Consider the following 15,514-nt stretch of genomic DNA (forward strand, 5'->3'; position numbering starts at 1 on the left):
GAACTGCACTCAATACAGAGAGACGAAATGGGTGATGTTTCGGGTCACAACCCTTCTTCAGTCTGAAGAAGGGTCTCGACCTGAAACATCACCCATTCCTTCTCTCCCGAGATGCTGCCTGACCCACTGAGTTACTCCAGCTTTGTCTCCCATCAGTTTGAAGAAGGGTCTCGACCCGAAACTTCACCCATTCCTTTTCCCGAGATGCTGCCTGTCCCGTTGAATTACTCCACCATTTTGTGTGTTTACTGAATTTTGAGTTTCACCTTCAATTTAAACCAGCATCTGTTTTTTTCCCTACATGTTTTGTCTGTTGACTGATTAGCACTAAGTACTAAGCTTTTCACCAGAAAAGTCACCCATTCCTTCTATCCAGATGTGTTGCCTGTCCCACTGAGTTACTCCAACATTTTGTATCGATCTTTTCACTGTACCTCTGTACACTTGACAATAAACTAAACTGAATTGATCAATGCCCTCAACTATGAAAGAAAGCATCCCATGTCCCTTTTTCACCACTCTATGTACTTGTGTTACCACTTTCAGGGAGTTATGACATGGACCCCAAGATCCCTCTGACTGTACATCAATAATGTTGTTGAGGGTCAAGCCCATTAATTGCAATTTTCCCCCTCACATTCGACCTCCCTCGTAGAAAGGAGTGAACACCTCACTCGTAGAAACACGATACTTCGAATTGTGAGGAGAGTTGGGGTTGAGTGCAGGGATTGGAGCCTGATGTTTCGACGATGAGGCGAGGCGCTGATCTCCATCGACAGCGGCGCGGACAATCACCCTCCCGCCAAAACCTGCGCCTGCGCGCCGCCGTCTCCGGCCGGCCTGACCGTGCACGCGCGCCGCCGTCTCCGGCCGGCCTGCTGTCGCGGGGCGGACGGGAGGCTTCACTGCGCGTGCGCGTCGACGGGCGGGCTGGCGGGCGGGAGTCAGTGCGCGTGCGCGTCGATGGGCGGGCGGGCGGACTGACTGCGCGTGCGCGCTGCCTTGTCCGCCGCCGCCAGAGCCGAGTAGTGGCGACGCGGGCACGCGGGGGCGCTGCAGCCGGAAGTGTTGCGTTTGGCGCCTTCTTCCTCCTCCCCCCCGCTCCGCTCGTGCTTGTTCGTTCACTTCCGGTCGGCATTTTGTCTGCGAGAGAGGGGAGCCGCGACCATCGCCGCCGCCGCCGCCGCACAGCCCCGCACAGCGCCGCCGCCACACAGCGTGAGCAGCCGCGAGGGCCGGGGGCGCAGGCCGCGGGGCCGGGGCCGCACCGGGGGCGGGGAGCGCGCCGCGGGTTCACTCCTTCATGTCCGCCGAGTGTTGTTGTTCTGCCCGCCGCCCTGTTGATCGCCGCGGAGAGCGGAGGAAACGGCTCGCCCCGGCCGCCGGGCCACAGCGGCTTCTAGCTCAGGTAAAGTAAAGCGCCGAGCGCGGGGGGCCCCGCCGCTTCCTGCTAGGCGGCAGCGGGCGGCAACGAGCGGGCCAGGCCCCGGACCTCGGGCCTAGTCGCTCCTCTCGTCCGCCTTCGGGCCCTTCCGCTCTCGCCGAGCCGGCGATGATGGCGGCTGTCCGGGCAGAGTCTGAGACCTGCGGCCGGGCGCTGGTTTTAGGCCGCAGGAGGAAGTGCGGCGCGGCCCGGCCCGGCGGCGGGGGGAGTGGGCGGGGAGCGCAGGCCCGGGGCCGCTGCTGGCCGCTGCTGGACGCCGCCGTGGGCGGGCCTCCCTCGCTCGGCCCGCGGGGGGGGGTGTTTAACCGCAGGCCAGCATCAAGCCCCGAGCTCGCGTACTCTGGGCCGAGCTGGAGGGAGCGGGAGTGTCGCGATGGCGGCGGCTCTGCTCCGAGGAGGTCGGCCTGCGGCTGGCGAGGCCTGTAAGTCGGGTACAACCTTGGTCCGGACTGGCGGGTGGGTTGTCCGTGGTCCATTCATCTCTGAGAGAGTAGGACAAGATCTAGCTGTTGGCCAGGCTGTGGACACCTGGGTGGCCATAATTAATTGCACGCAACCGACTCCGGGCGATTAGGACTGATTCAGCTACGTTCCCCGGCTCGACACCGCCGACGAAAGCCGTTGGCATTGTCTGTCGGTGTCTGAAAAGATCAGCCGGTAAATGCAGAACAGCTGTTGCAGCTGCTAATGTGATTAATTTTTGAAAGGACAACTCGGCTGGTGAAGTGAAAGTAAAATGTTGCTTATAGTTGTTTCACTTGTCTGAGAATAGAAAGGTTAGTAGTTGAAAGATAGTGTGTTGTCTACGTTCACTAAAGTGTACACTCCGGCAGAGAGAGAGATTCAGACATACAACGTAAATATGCATTCCTGAAATTTTAGTGTGGAAGTATTTACATCTGTTGATGGGTGTATACCTTGTTGGTGTACATCTCAGTGGCCGGACGCTAGTGCGTCATTGCTGTACTTGTGTGGGCGAAACTATTGTATCAATATTTGACTCGGTACACTGCAGTGTAAACGGGTGCCGAGGTTCATTGTTTGTAAACACTAAAGCTTCATCTTGTTGTATGGTATCTATTCGGCATGATGTTAGCAACTTCAAATGCGTGGACCAGTTAATAAATTTGAACAGGAATATATCTCCTGTCGCACGTTGCAATCTGGACGGGATATCGTCACTATAAATACCCAGAAATCAACTGGACGAATCTTATTTCTCGTACTTGTAACTTTTGAAGGAATTGATTGAAACTTGACTTGTCCAGAAATTGTATTTGATCTCTCTACAATACTTGTGCTGCAGCATTTCCTGACTGTAATCATGCATTCTATAAATATTTACAAAATTTATACTGGCTGAGAAATATTGTCAAAAGACATATTCTAGGGTTAACTCTGAGAAATGTATTTTTTAAACTAGTGTTTCATTTAAAAAAATCTGTCCTCTTACACTTGTAGTGTCCAATCGTGTGTTGGTCTCTGACATGAAAGCCTTCAAATGATTTTAAAAGTTTTATTACATTTCAGCCTTAAAGAGAAGAACATGTATTATTTGTAATTGGAGTACACAGGCATGATTTGAGGATTCGCCAGTTTACACACGTCTACATTCTTATGTAAAAACATTAAATCTCAGTTTCTGTGCTGTTAAGGAGTGCAAGTGTTTTTCCCAGCATGCTAAAGTAAAAACAAGAAGGTGGAAACTTGGATTAGCATATGTGAGAGGGAACAGCCTGAATCAATCAGAACCTTCATTGTATTACACATCTTATGGTTATCAGTCTATTACAAAATGACCTGAGATTTCCAGCAAATGCTTTGAATTATTATGGTGCAGAGGCTACTTCCTGTTTTCCTCCCCTTGCTCCTTCTTTAGTTATACTCACAAAAGTGTCAGTTGAGGTGTATTAAGTTTGAGTGGCATGGTGAATCAGGAGGTAGTGCTGCTGCCTCGGCTCCAGCTTCAGAAGGTTTGCATGGCAGGTTTCTTTCAGATACAGGGTAGTAGGTACCTAGAACATGCTGCCAGAGGAAGCGATAGAAGCAGATATAAAGACGACATACGTATGTTGCAACCGAGCAGCTGCCATCTCCCTGGTACTATACTTAATTCAAGAACATTTGGATAACGAAGCCACTAATGTCAAATTCCTTATTTGTTAAGTATCGATACATCTTCAGCACCATAATTCTGATCAAACTCCACAACATGCGTCCGTCCCCCCCCCCCCCCGTCCTCGTCCTCGTCCCCCCCCAACTAGATCCTGGCCTATAGCCCACAATCTGTAAGGACAGGCGGCAAAACATCCTCCAGAATAACACTCGACAACGGTGTACTACAAGGCTTCATTCTTAGCCCCTCACTATGCTCCCTGTACACTCATGACTGGCTAATTTCAGCTCTAATGCCATTTACAAGTTTGCAGATTATACCATTGGGTGCGAATCTCAAACAGTGTGTGAGGCCGAGTATGGAAAGGAGATGGAGAGCTTAGTAGCATGTCATGACCTCAATCTATTTCTCAATGTCTGCAAACCGAAGGAGTGAGTCAGGATGGAAGACCCAGTTTGTATCAGTGATGCTGCAGTAGAGATGGTTGAGAGCTTAGAAATTCTTAGGTGTGAATAGCACCTAAAATTTATTCTGGTTCAACCACATTGGTGCTACGACCAAGAAAGTACAGCAATACCTCTACTTCATCAATAGGCTAAGGAAATTTAGCATGTTGTCAGTTTTTACAGTAGCACTTTTGAAAGTGTCCTATTGATTTGTATCACAGCTTGGTTAGGCAACCTTCTCCCTCTCGTTTGGCAGAAGATAACAAAAGCTTGAAAGCGTGTTCCACCAGATTCTGGACAGTATCTTCCCCGCTATTGTCAGACTCTTGAATTGACCTATCTTATGCTAGGGATAAATTCTCGATCAACTTTGTTATGGCTTGTGCATTTTCTTTTATCTGCACTTTCTCTGTAGATGTAACAATATATTTTGCACCCTATTTTCTCTTTTTCAGTACTTGTGATACTCGTGTATGAAATTATTTGCCTGGAATGTTTTTCACTGCATCTTCGTTCACGTGACACTAATAAACCTATACCAGTACCATTTTCAGAGGAATTAGATAGAACCAAATAGGTAAGGGATCGAGGGATACAGACCATGTCTGTAATAAAGGATTCATTAAATTGACAACATAGTGCAGACATGTTGGGCCGAAGGGCTTGTTCGTGTGCAGTACTGTTCTAAGTTGCAGTGGTTCAGGGAAATAGAGGGGAAAAGGGGCAAATTGGGTTATTCCCCCATACAATACTGTAATCCTTCGAGTATTCACTGGAGTTTAGAAGCATTAGAGGGGATCTTATAGAGACACATAATATTATAAAAGGACTGGACAAGCTAGATGCAGGAAAACTGTTCCCAATGTTGGGCGAGTCCAGAACCAGGGGTCACAGTCTTGGAATAAAGGGGAGGCCATTTAACTGAGGTGCGAAGGAACTTTTTCACCCAGAGAGTTGTGAATTTGTGGAGTTCTTTGCCACAGAGGGCAGTGGAGGCCAAATCACTGGATGGATTTAAGAGAGGGTTAGATAGAGCTCTAGGGGCTAGTGGAATCAAGGGATATGGGGAGAAGTCAGGCACGGGTTATTGATTGTGGCTGATCAGCCATATCAGAGACGTCACCCATTCCTACTCTCCCGAGATGCTGCCTGACCTGGTGAGTTACTCCAGCATTTTGTGAATAAATACCTTCGATTTGTACCAGCATCTGCAGTTATTTTCTTATACAGCCATATCACAATGAATGGCGGTGCTGGCTCGAAGGGCCGAAAGGCCTCCTCCTGCACCTATTTTCTATGTTTCTAGATGGCAGGGTATAGACTGAAAATACACTTTGATGTTGCATGATGTAAGACTGCGTCTGCCATCTTGGAAGACTTGGTAAGCTCCAGATGGGAATTGCTCTTATTAAAAATAAAAAGCTGTTTGTTTTCCTCTCATCTTTTTTGCATCTTCTGCCATCACATTGAATTTGTGACCCCTGGTCCCTGAGCTATCTGATTTTTAAAAATTACTACACTTGCTGGCAGTCCCAGCATTTGTAACGCATTTATTTTGCTGCTGATTTGAACGGCTGTAACCCTTCGAGCTATTGGGCTTTCCAGAATTTTATCTTGCGACGAAGGAGGAGTATTGATTTAGTTCTGAGTGATTATCGTCATAGAGCATAGACATGAGGCCTTCAGCCTAGCACCTCAATACAACTTTTTTGCCTATCTACATACATCTCATTTGTCAGCATTAGAACAGAGAACATTAGGGCCATAATCTTCTACATCTTGCATTTTTAAGTGATCTTTAATGTGGTAATTGTGTCTGATCTCACCATTTGGTTGTGCATTCCTGTGCAAAAAGTACTCCACCCTCATTTTTCAAACTTCTTCCACTCACCTTAACCCCATGGCCACTTGTTTTTGATATTCACCACTGGAACAAGATTTCAACTATTTGTCCTATCTATGCCTCTTTTTAAATTATGTGCTTCTACCAGGACATTCTTCAGCATCAACTCCAGGAAAAACAAACACGGCCTGTCCAATCGTTCTCCACAACCAAAGTCTTCTAATCATGGCAACATCTTGGTGAATATCCTCTGCACTCTTCAGTGCAATCCCATCCTTCCCATCATGCAGCAACCAGAAGTGCACACAATACTGCAAGTGCGGCCTAACCAAGTTGCAATGTGATGTCTCAACATTGCTATTCTATGCCCTGACCTATGAATGTCACGTGCCTCCTTTACGTCTATATATACCTTTATTCCAACTTCAGCGAACTATGCTCTTGGATCCCTAAGTCTCGGGTAATCAGTATTCCTTAGCAGTTCCCTTGCTGGATATATATCCAACCATTATTTGCTTTCCCAGAATGCATCACCATGTATTTATAGGGATTGAATTTCATCTGCCAACGTTCTGTTGGATTCCCAGTCTCTAACGTGCTCGTGTAGTCATAACATTTGTGTGATTAGTCCGGTTTAAATTTTGGCTAATGGTGTGTGCTTGTTGATGATGGGGGTCCTGGGAATGTCAAAGGGAGACATTTATAGCTGCTCCCTTGATGCCACTAGTCACTTGCTGGAACTTATGGTGTGCATGTCGGTTGGCAAAATATTTGCCGTTGTTAACCATACATAATTTTGTATGCTTAGAGAAGATGAATGGAAAAAGGTGATTGAGCCCAGCCAGTCTGTGCATTATGCTCCATTCAAGGCCACCTCCTGTCCTTAATCATCTAAATCTACCTGCTAACTTTGGCCTAACCTTGGAGATGGAATACTTTATCTCCAAACTCATTCTAGCAGATTTGTTCTGCACCTACTCCTGCACTTTTACATTCTTCTTAAAGTGTACAGAAAGAATTGGATGTGATTCCAATTGTGGCCTAATCAATGTGTCATAATAATCCACTACATTTGTACTTTATCCTCTAATTACACCAAGCCCTTGTTAACTGTGAGTGTTAGGTACACAGATATCTTGCAAATACCACTAAGGCAGTTGGCAATGACAAAGGCTACAATAACTAATAACAGTCAAAATATGCAGAAACACATCTGTGCTTCTTGGCTTCAGCTGCATAGCTGACCCATGCTTCGTTCCTGGGAAATGATATTAAATGCAATCTGTCTAATGGCAAACTGAATTCCTAGACACTGCAGGGGACAGCTCTGGGGGAACGCACAATGATTACCATCCAGTAATGCTGACCGTGTGAGTATGGGGATCTGTGGATAGTAAGTCAGTGGATCACAAGCACTTAATGCGTTATATCTAAGAAGCCATATGCTTTATCGGTTTCCAACATATCCTGCCACCTTTGAAGATTTATGAACTTTTACGCCAGGTCCCTCTGTAGCTCCATACTCGGACCCTTTGTAGATCTAGTCTATTATATTACTTTGTTCTTTATTGCATCACTGTATTGCTCTGTATTAAATTTCATCTGCCAGTTGTTTGCACATTCTCGGTCTTTTGCAGTTATATAGTCACTCAGATGTCAGAGCGTAATATTTTTATTTATGTATATATTATAATTTATAAATAACATGGTCTTAGCACTGACATCTGAGCGGCAACGCTATTTTACTGTCTTCGATGTGAGCAACAGATTAATATGATTCTCAGCTTTGTCCTTGAGCCAATCTTCACCCATGCGATTGCTGACCTCTTTATTCTATGGAGCTCATTTTGCCAACCAGGCTTTTATGTGGGACCAATATCTTTTGAAAATCCATTTGGATTCTTCTGCGGTGAACCTCTGAAATTCTCCATATCAGAAGGTTGTGGAGCCCCGATCATCAGAAGAATATTGAGGTAGATAAGTATTAGAAGTATCTGATAATTTCTGGCTATGTGAACTGGCACAGAGAGATGATGAGGCATGGAGTAGATCAACCATGATCATATTGCATGTTGGGCCAGGCAGCCTAATTCTTTTTTCTTGTCCAATGTGACTCCTTTATCTTTCGCCAATACTTAATTGCAACAAAAAAAAATCAGCGTGGTTATGAAAGGCACTGTTTGCCGTTATCAAATTGGAACTAGTTCCTTTGTTAGCTCAAACTTTGGATAATTTATTTCCCTTGATTAAGCATCTCCATTGCAAATGTTAAATTCATTGCCTGTAATCTTCAGCATGTCATTGCCTCTTCTTGCACAGTGATATCATGTTTGCCATTTTATTGTCATTTGGCAGTAGCTCTGTCTATGGGGGATTGAAATTTTTGCCTTTAACAATCTCACGCTGGTTGTCACATATTCTTTGCAACTTTAGTATTGCTGGCATGGCCAGCAATTTTTATATGTTCCCAATTGGCCTTAATGTTGGTGATCAGCTGCTGTTTTGTATCACTGCAGTCCTTTTGGTGTTGCTGCTTCACTGTGTTGTGTGGTAGGTTCTAGGGTTTAGGGGTAGCAATGAAGGGATTACGGTTCATTTTTAGTTCAGATGAAGGAACATGACCTGTAAGGTTCACTGTCCATTTACTGATTGTGGACTTTGGAAGAGGAAGGATGAGGACCCATAAACCTGTCTATATCGACGGGACGATGGTGGAGAGTCAAAAGCTTAAAATTCCTGAGCATGCATATTTCCGAAGATCTTTCCTGGACCTAGCACACTGATGTAATTATAAAGAAAGTACATCAACGCCTCTACTTCCTGAGAAGATTACGTAGATTCGGTATGTCAGAGAGAATTCTCTTGAACTTCTACAGGTGTACAGCATATTAACTGGTTGCATCTCGGCCTGGTTCGGCAACTTGAATGCCCAGGAGCGAAAATTACTGCAAAAAGTGAACACTGCCCAGTACATCACGGGTTCTGACCTCCCCACCATCGAAGGGATTTACCGGAGTCGCTGCCCAAAAAAGGCAGCCAGCATCATTAGAGACCCACACCACCCTGGCCACACACTCACTGACCCACACCACCCTGACCACACATTCACTGACCCACACCCCCCTGGCCACACACTCACTGACCCACACCCCCCTGGCCACACTCTCATCTCACCCAAACCACCCTGGCCACACACTCATCTCACCCACACCACCCTGGCCACACTTTCACTGACCCACACCATCCTGGCCACATACTCACTGACCCACACCACCCTGGCCACACACTAATTTCATCCCTGCCATCGGGAAGAAGGTACAGAAAGGAGTCTGCAAACTGTAAGGTCAGGATTCAGGAATAGCTTCTTCCCAACAGCCATTAGACTATTAAATACTACACCCTCAAATAAGCTCTGAACTACATATACTATTATTGTTATTGCACTATTATTTTTTGTTTTTAATGTGTACGCACTGAACTTTTTCCTTGTTTATTATATTGTTTACAGTGTACTATGTTTACATAATCTGCAGCAAGTAAGAATTTAATAGTTCTATCTGGGACATATATGACGATAAAATACTCTTGACTCTCTTGACTATCTCCTCAAATGCTGCCGAACGTACTGAGTTTCTTCAGCAGCTTTTTTGTGCTTCAGTTTCTTGTTCCTGCGGTGTCTTGACTACACTGCTAGTTCTGAATGGTCTGAGATGGAGAGCTACAAACAGGTGCTGTTCCAATATGTGCCAGTTGTTCATGTCCTCCCTATTAGGGGTTCTGGTTCTTTTGTACCTTTATACAAAATTGTGGATCTGTGCTTCAGTCAGCATCAACCATAATTCGCCCAGCACTTGGTGAAAGAGAGGTGTACTGTCACTTATGCATATTTTTTGGATGAAATGTTTTGTTGGTGGTAGTCAGATGCCCTGCTGAAAATAAGGTTGAAGCATTTTTAATGGCCATAGGGTGGGTGTAAAATGTACCAGCTCCATTCAGGAAGCATAGAAAGTCTGAAGAAGCATCGAGGCAGCACTCAAGTAGCTTTGCCTCTGCTCCCTGCTGCAGATGCAGATTCTAGATAAGCTAAAATTTGGAGAGCTTATACAAGAAAAAGGGCCAAGGAGCGGTGCAGGGGCGAGAGCTTCAGCTATAGAGATCATTGGGACCTATACAAGAAAGACAGGTTGCACCTGACCTGCGGGCAAAACAATATAATTGCATGGAGATTCGCAGGTGCTATTCGGGAGCACTAGATTGGGAACAGGGTGGGAATCAGAGCAGCAGGTCAATAAAAGGAAGGACCGATGAAAAGGTAGAGGTTATGACCGATCTCCGTTACATTGATGACTGCGTCGGTGCTACCTCCTGCACCCATACAGAGCTCATGGACATCATCAAGTTCACCACCAATTTCTAAACTGCACTCAAATTTACTTGGACCACTTCCGACACCTCCCTCCCCTTTCTTGATCTCACAGTCTCCATCACAGGAAATAGACTATTGACTGACGTCTATTACAAACCCACTGACTCCCACAATTATCTCGACTACACTTCTTTCCACCCTGCTTCCTGCAAAGACTCTATCCCCCTACTCCCAATTCCTCCATCTACGCTGCATCTGCGCTCAAATTGAGCTGTTCCATGTTAGAACATCCAAAATGTCCTCATTCTTTGGGGAACAGGGGTTCCCCTCTCCCGTCATAGATGAGGCCCTCACTCGTGTCTCCTCGGTACCCCGCCGCTCCATCCTTGCTCCCCCTCCCCCTAGTTGTAACAGAGACAGAGTCCCGCTAATCCTTACCTTCCACCCCATCAACCGTCGCATACGACACATAATCCTCTGAAATTTCCGCCACCTCCAACGGGATCCCACCACTAGTCTCATTTTCCCAACTCCTTTCCGCCTTCCGCAGAGACCGTTTCCTCCGTAACTCCCTGGTTAACTCATCCCTTCCCACCCAAACCACCCCCTCCCCAGGTACCTTCCCCTGCAACCTCAGAAGATGGAACACCCGTCGCTATACCTCCTCCCTCGACTCTGTCCAGGGTACTGGACAGTTCTTTCAGGTTAGGCAGAGGTTCACCTCCTCCAACCTCATCTACTGTATCCGTTGTTCAAGATGTGGACTCTTATACATCGGCGAGACCAAACGTAGACTGGGCGATCGTTTCGCGGAACATCTTCACTCAGCCCGCCTGAACCAACCTGATCTTCCGGTTGCTGGATACTTTAATTCTCCTTCCCATTCCTGCTCAGACCTTTCTGTCCTCGGTCTCCTCCATTTTCAGAGTGAGGCTAAACGCAAATTAGAGGAACAGCATCTCTTGTATTTCGCTTGGGCAGCTTTAAGCCCAGTGGTATGAATATTGATTTCTCTCACTTCAGGTAGCCCCGGCATTCCCTCTCTATCCCTCCCCCATCCAAGTCGCACTAGCGTCTCATTTTCACCCTACAAACAGCTTACAATGGCCTGTTTCCTTTATCATCGTTACTTTTTTTGCATATCTTTCATAGCTTTGTCTGTGGCATGTCCTGTCCTACTAACTTGAGTTTTTTGGGGGAAAAGGTGATTGATGAGGATAGGGTTGTGGGTGTTGTCTGCGTGGATTTTAGTAAGGCATTTGATAAATACCTAATGGTAGGTTGCTACAGAAAATTAAGATGCATGAGATCCATGGTGATTTGGTAGTTTGGATTTGGAACTGGTTTACCATTATGTGATAGAAGGATATTCTAGCCCGAGGCCTGTGACCAGTGGTCTTTCATAGGGATCACTGCTGGGACCTCTGTTTGTGGTATATACACAACTTAGATGTAAATGAGGATGGATTGGTTAATGATGACACCAAAATTGGTGGAGGTGTGGACAATGAGGAATACTGTCAAAGAATGCAATGGGATATAGAAGAGATCGGTTATATTTATGGTGCAAAAATGGCTGATGGAGATTAATACAAGCTTTGAGAGGTTGAATACAAGAAGAAAATATACAGTTAATGGCAAGACCCTTATCAGTATTGATGTACACAGGGATCTTGGGAGCCAAGTACATAGTTCCCCAAAGGTGTCTACATAAGGACATAGAGGGGTAAAGAAGGTGTATGGTATGCTTGCTCTCTTCATTGGCCATTAAGTATAACAGTCATGATTTCACGTGGCAGGTTTACAAAATATTGGTCAAGCCTCATTTGGAGAGGTGTGTGCAGTTCTGGTTATCCCAATACAGGAAGGATATGGGTTTTGGAGAGGATGCAGAAGAGCTTTACCAGGATGCAGCCTGGATTAGAGGGTATTATGTATCCGGTGAGATTGGACAAACCTGGGCTATTTTGTCTGGATTGTTGGTGTGGGGAAACCTGATGGAAGTATATAAAATTGGGAGACAGACCTTTTCCTCTGAGTGGATATATCAAAAACTAGAGGACATCACTGTAAGATCAGAGAGGTAAAGTATAAATGAGATGAACACACCTGGAACACTCTTGCCAGCTGTGGTGGTAAAAGCAGATGCAATAGCAGCATTGAAAATACTTATAAATAGGTATGCGAATATGGAGATATATATGTCACACGCAGGAGGAGATTTGCATAACCTGGCAACAAGTTTGGCATGGGCATTGTGGGCCAACGGGGCTGTGTGATGGTTATCTTCATTTAATATGTAGATCATCTGGTTTAGTTTGCTGAAGGGGGAATGGGCTTGGGGATATGGTGGAGGCGATGCATGCAATGTTCCAAATATAACCATATAACAACTACAGCACGGAAACAGGCCCGTTCGGCCCTACCAGTCCACGCCGACCACTCTCTCTGACCTAGTCTCATCTACCTGCTCTCAGACCATAACCATCCAATCCCCTCTCATCCATATACCTATTTACCATATACCATATACCTATATACCATATCCAATTTACTCTTAAATAATAAAATCGAGCCTGCCTCCACCACTTCCACCGGAAGCCCATTCCATACAGCCACCACCCTCTGAGTAAAGAAGTTACCCCTCATGTTACCCCTAAACTTTTGTCCCTCAATTCTAAAGTTATGTCCCCTTGTTGGAATCTTCCCCACTCTCAAGGGGAAAAGCCTACCCACGTCAACTCTGTCCGTCCCTCTTAAAATTTTAAAAATATATGGAGGTTCGGAAAGGGAATTGCAGCCTACTTAGATTTGGTGGCTCTTATAGACAATAGACAATAGGTGCAGGAGTAGGCCATTCAGCCCTTCGAGCCCTTGATGTTGGGAATTGTAATTTTCTTTTAAGATATATAGTTGAAGCAAAAACCTTGCTGATGTTTCTAGACCACAGTCAAGATGAGAAACATTGTGCAAATGTGGCATTTAATTCAATTTAAAAAATGTTATTTTCCATAACATAAATGTAAAATGGTATCATACAAGAAAAGGACCTTTGGCCTGTGAGGTCTCTGCTGAATATGATGCTAAATCATACTAATCCCTTCTGCCTTGTATGATTCATATCTCTCCACTCCTCGTGTATCCAAATGCCTCTTAAACTCTATTATCGCATTTACTTCCACACCACCCCAGTCAATGTGCTCCATGCATCTTACACTCGCTGTGTTTTAAAAAAAATCAACCCTGCGCATGTCTTGTAAACTTTTCCCCTCACCTTTAAAATTATGCCGTCTATTATGGAACTTACTGAGATTGGTAATGAACGAGAAATTTGGAAAGCTTTGTGTTAAATGGCACACGTTCCCTGGCTACCGGATTAAAACAATCCAACCCAAATTCAGATCACGGTAGCCTCTAATGTCTTTCCAAAGGTCAGGAGACATTTTTGTATCATTACAGCCATGCTGTGAGTGTTATAAAACATTTGATTTTTGGGGAGTCGTCAAAAGTATTGTGCATACAAAATAAAATTGCTAGATGAACCCAGGCTCAGTATTGATGAAGTGAAATAGACTGGAAAAATGGCCCCAACCAGAAATGTTGTAACTTCCCTCCACCAATGTTGCTTAACCCGCTGTGCTCCAACAGTGCAAAGTGCTCCATCCAGGGGCCCGAGCAGTCCTTCCTTGCCAGAAAGATTCTCGAGCACCTCACCAAACCTTGTCCACTTCATCCGGTGTTCCCGATGTGGCCACCTATACATTGGTGAGACCAAGTGTAGACTCGCCGACTGTTGAATTCTCCATTTTTATATAGCTAGCAACACCATCCCATCCTTCCCCACCCCCTCTCATCCGTGCCCCACCCAGAGTTCATAGAACAGCATGGAAACAGGCCCTTTCGGCCCACACCGCTGCGAACAGCGATCCCTGCACACTAACACAATCTTACACACACTAGGGACAATTAACAATTTTACCAAGCCAATTAACCTACAAACCTGGTATCACAAAATGCTGGAGTAACTCGGCAGGTCAGGCAGCATCTAGGAGAGAGGAAATGGGTGACGCTTCGGGTCGAGACCCTTCTTCAGTCTGAAGAAGGGTCTTGACCCGAAACGTCACCCGTGCCCTCTCACCTAGATGCTGCCTGACCTGCTGAGTTACTCCAGCATTTTGTGATTCCTTCGATTTGTACCAGCATCTGCAGTTATTTTCCTACACAACCTACAAACCTGAACGTCTTTGGAATGTGGGAGGAAACTGGAGCACCTGGAGAAAACCCATGCAGGTCACAAATGGAATGTTCATATTATGTACAGACAGCACCCATAGTCGGGATCGAACTCTAGCACTGTAAGGCAGCCTCTCTACTGCTGCGTCACCGTGCTGCCCTTGCACCTATTTCACCCATTTCCCTATTCTATGTATGTCTCTTCCTCTAGCTTCACAATTACTTAGATTCTTTTGTCTCATGCCTTTCTTTTCATCTGAGCTTTGTCTTTCCATCTCCCTATCAAAAACAGGATGCACCTGTATCTACCTATTAATTCCCAGGCACTGTCCTGGCTCTCCTCTCTTCCAACTTTCTTCCCCTCCCCCCACCACGATCAGTCTGAAGAAGTGTCGTGACTTGAAACGTCACGTGTTTTCTTGAGATAGACACAAAATGCTGGAGTAACTCAGCAGGGCAGGCAGCCTCTCTGGAGAGAAGGAACGGGTGACGTTTCAGGTCAAGACCCTTTTTTAGACTGGGAGTCAGGGGAGAGGGAGACAGAGATATGGAAGGGTAAGGTGTAAAAACAAGAAATCAGAATTCATTATGCTACTACCATCAGCAGTTGTATCATCAATGAAGATAATTGAGCCAGTACCTTCAGCAGCCATACATGCCCAGGCCATAACACCACTACCACCGTGTTTCACAGATGAGGTGGTATGCTTCGGATCTTTGGCAGTTCCTTCTCTCCTTCATACTTTGCTCTTGCCATCATTCTGATCTTCGTTAATCTTCGTCTCATCTGTCCACAAGACCTTTTTCCAGAACTGTGGTTGCTCTAAGTACTTCTTGGCAAACTAATACGGCCATCCTATTTTTGCGGCTAACTAGTGGTTTGCATCTTGCAGTGTAGCCTCTGTATTTCTGTGCATGAAGTCTTCTGCGGACAGTGGTCATTGACGAATCCACACCTGACTCCTGAAGAGTGTTTCTGATCTGTCGGACAGGTGTTTGGGGCTTTTTCTTTATTATAGAGAGAATTATTATAGAGAGTCTCATAATGGCTTCTTTGACTTTCATT

At 45.6% G+C, this 15,514-nt stretch overlaps 1 protein-coding gene across 11 annotated transcripts in view; it reads left to right on the top strand.

The window, feature by feature from the left end:
• Window positions 1-1,066: 1,066 nt before the first annotated feature.
• The window catches only part of LOC144611663 (nipped-B-like protein), a 323,382-nt gene continuing 308,934 nt past the window's right edge, over window positions 1,067-15,514 (top strand). For all 11 annotated transcript variants that reach the window (XM_078430871.1, XM_078430886.1, XM_078430895.1 and 8 more), the window contains exon 1: window positions 1,067-1,408. The gene's annotated coding sequence lies outside the window, so the exon portion shown is untranslated. The remainder of the gene's footprint in view (window positions 1,409-15,514) is intronic.

Source organism: Rhinoraja longicauda, chromosome 3, assembly GCF_053455715.1.
Source record: "Rhinoraja longicauda isolate Sanriku21f chromosome 3, sRhiLon1.1, whole genome shotgun sequence".
NCBI lineage: Eukaryota > Metazoa > Chordata > Chondrichthyes > Rajiformes > Arhynchobatidae > Rhinoraja > Rhinoraja longicauda.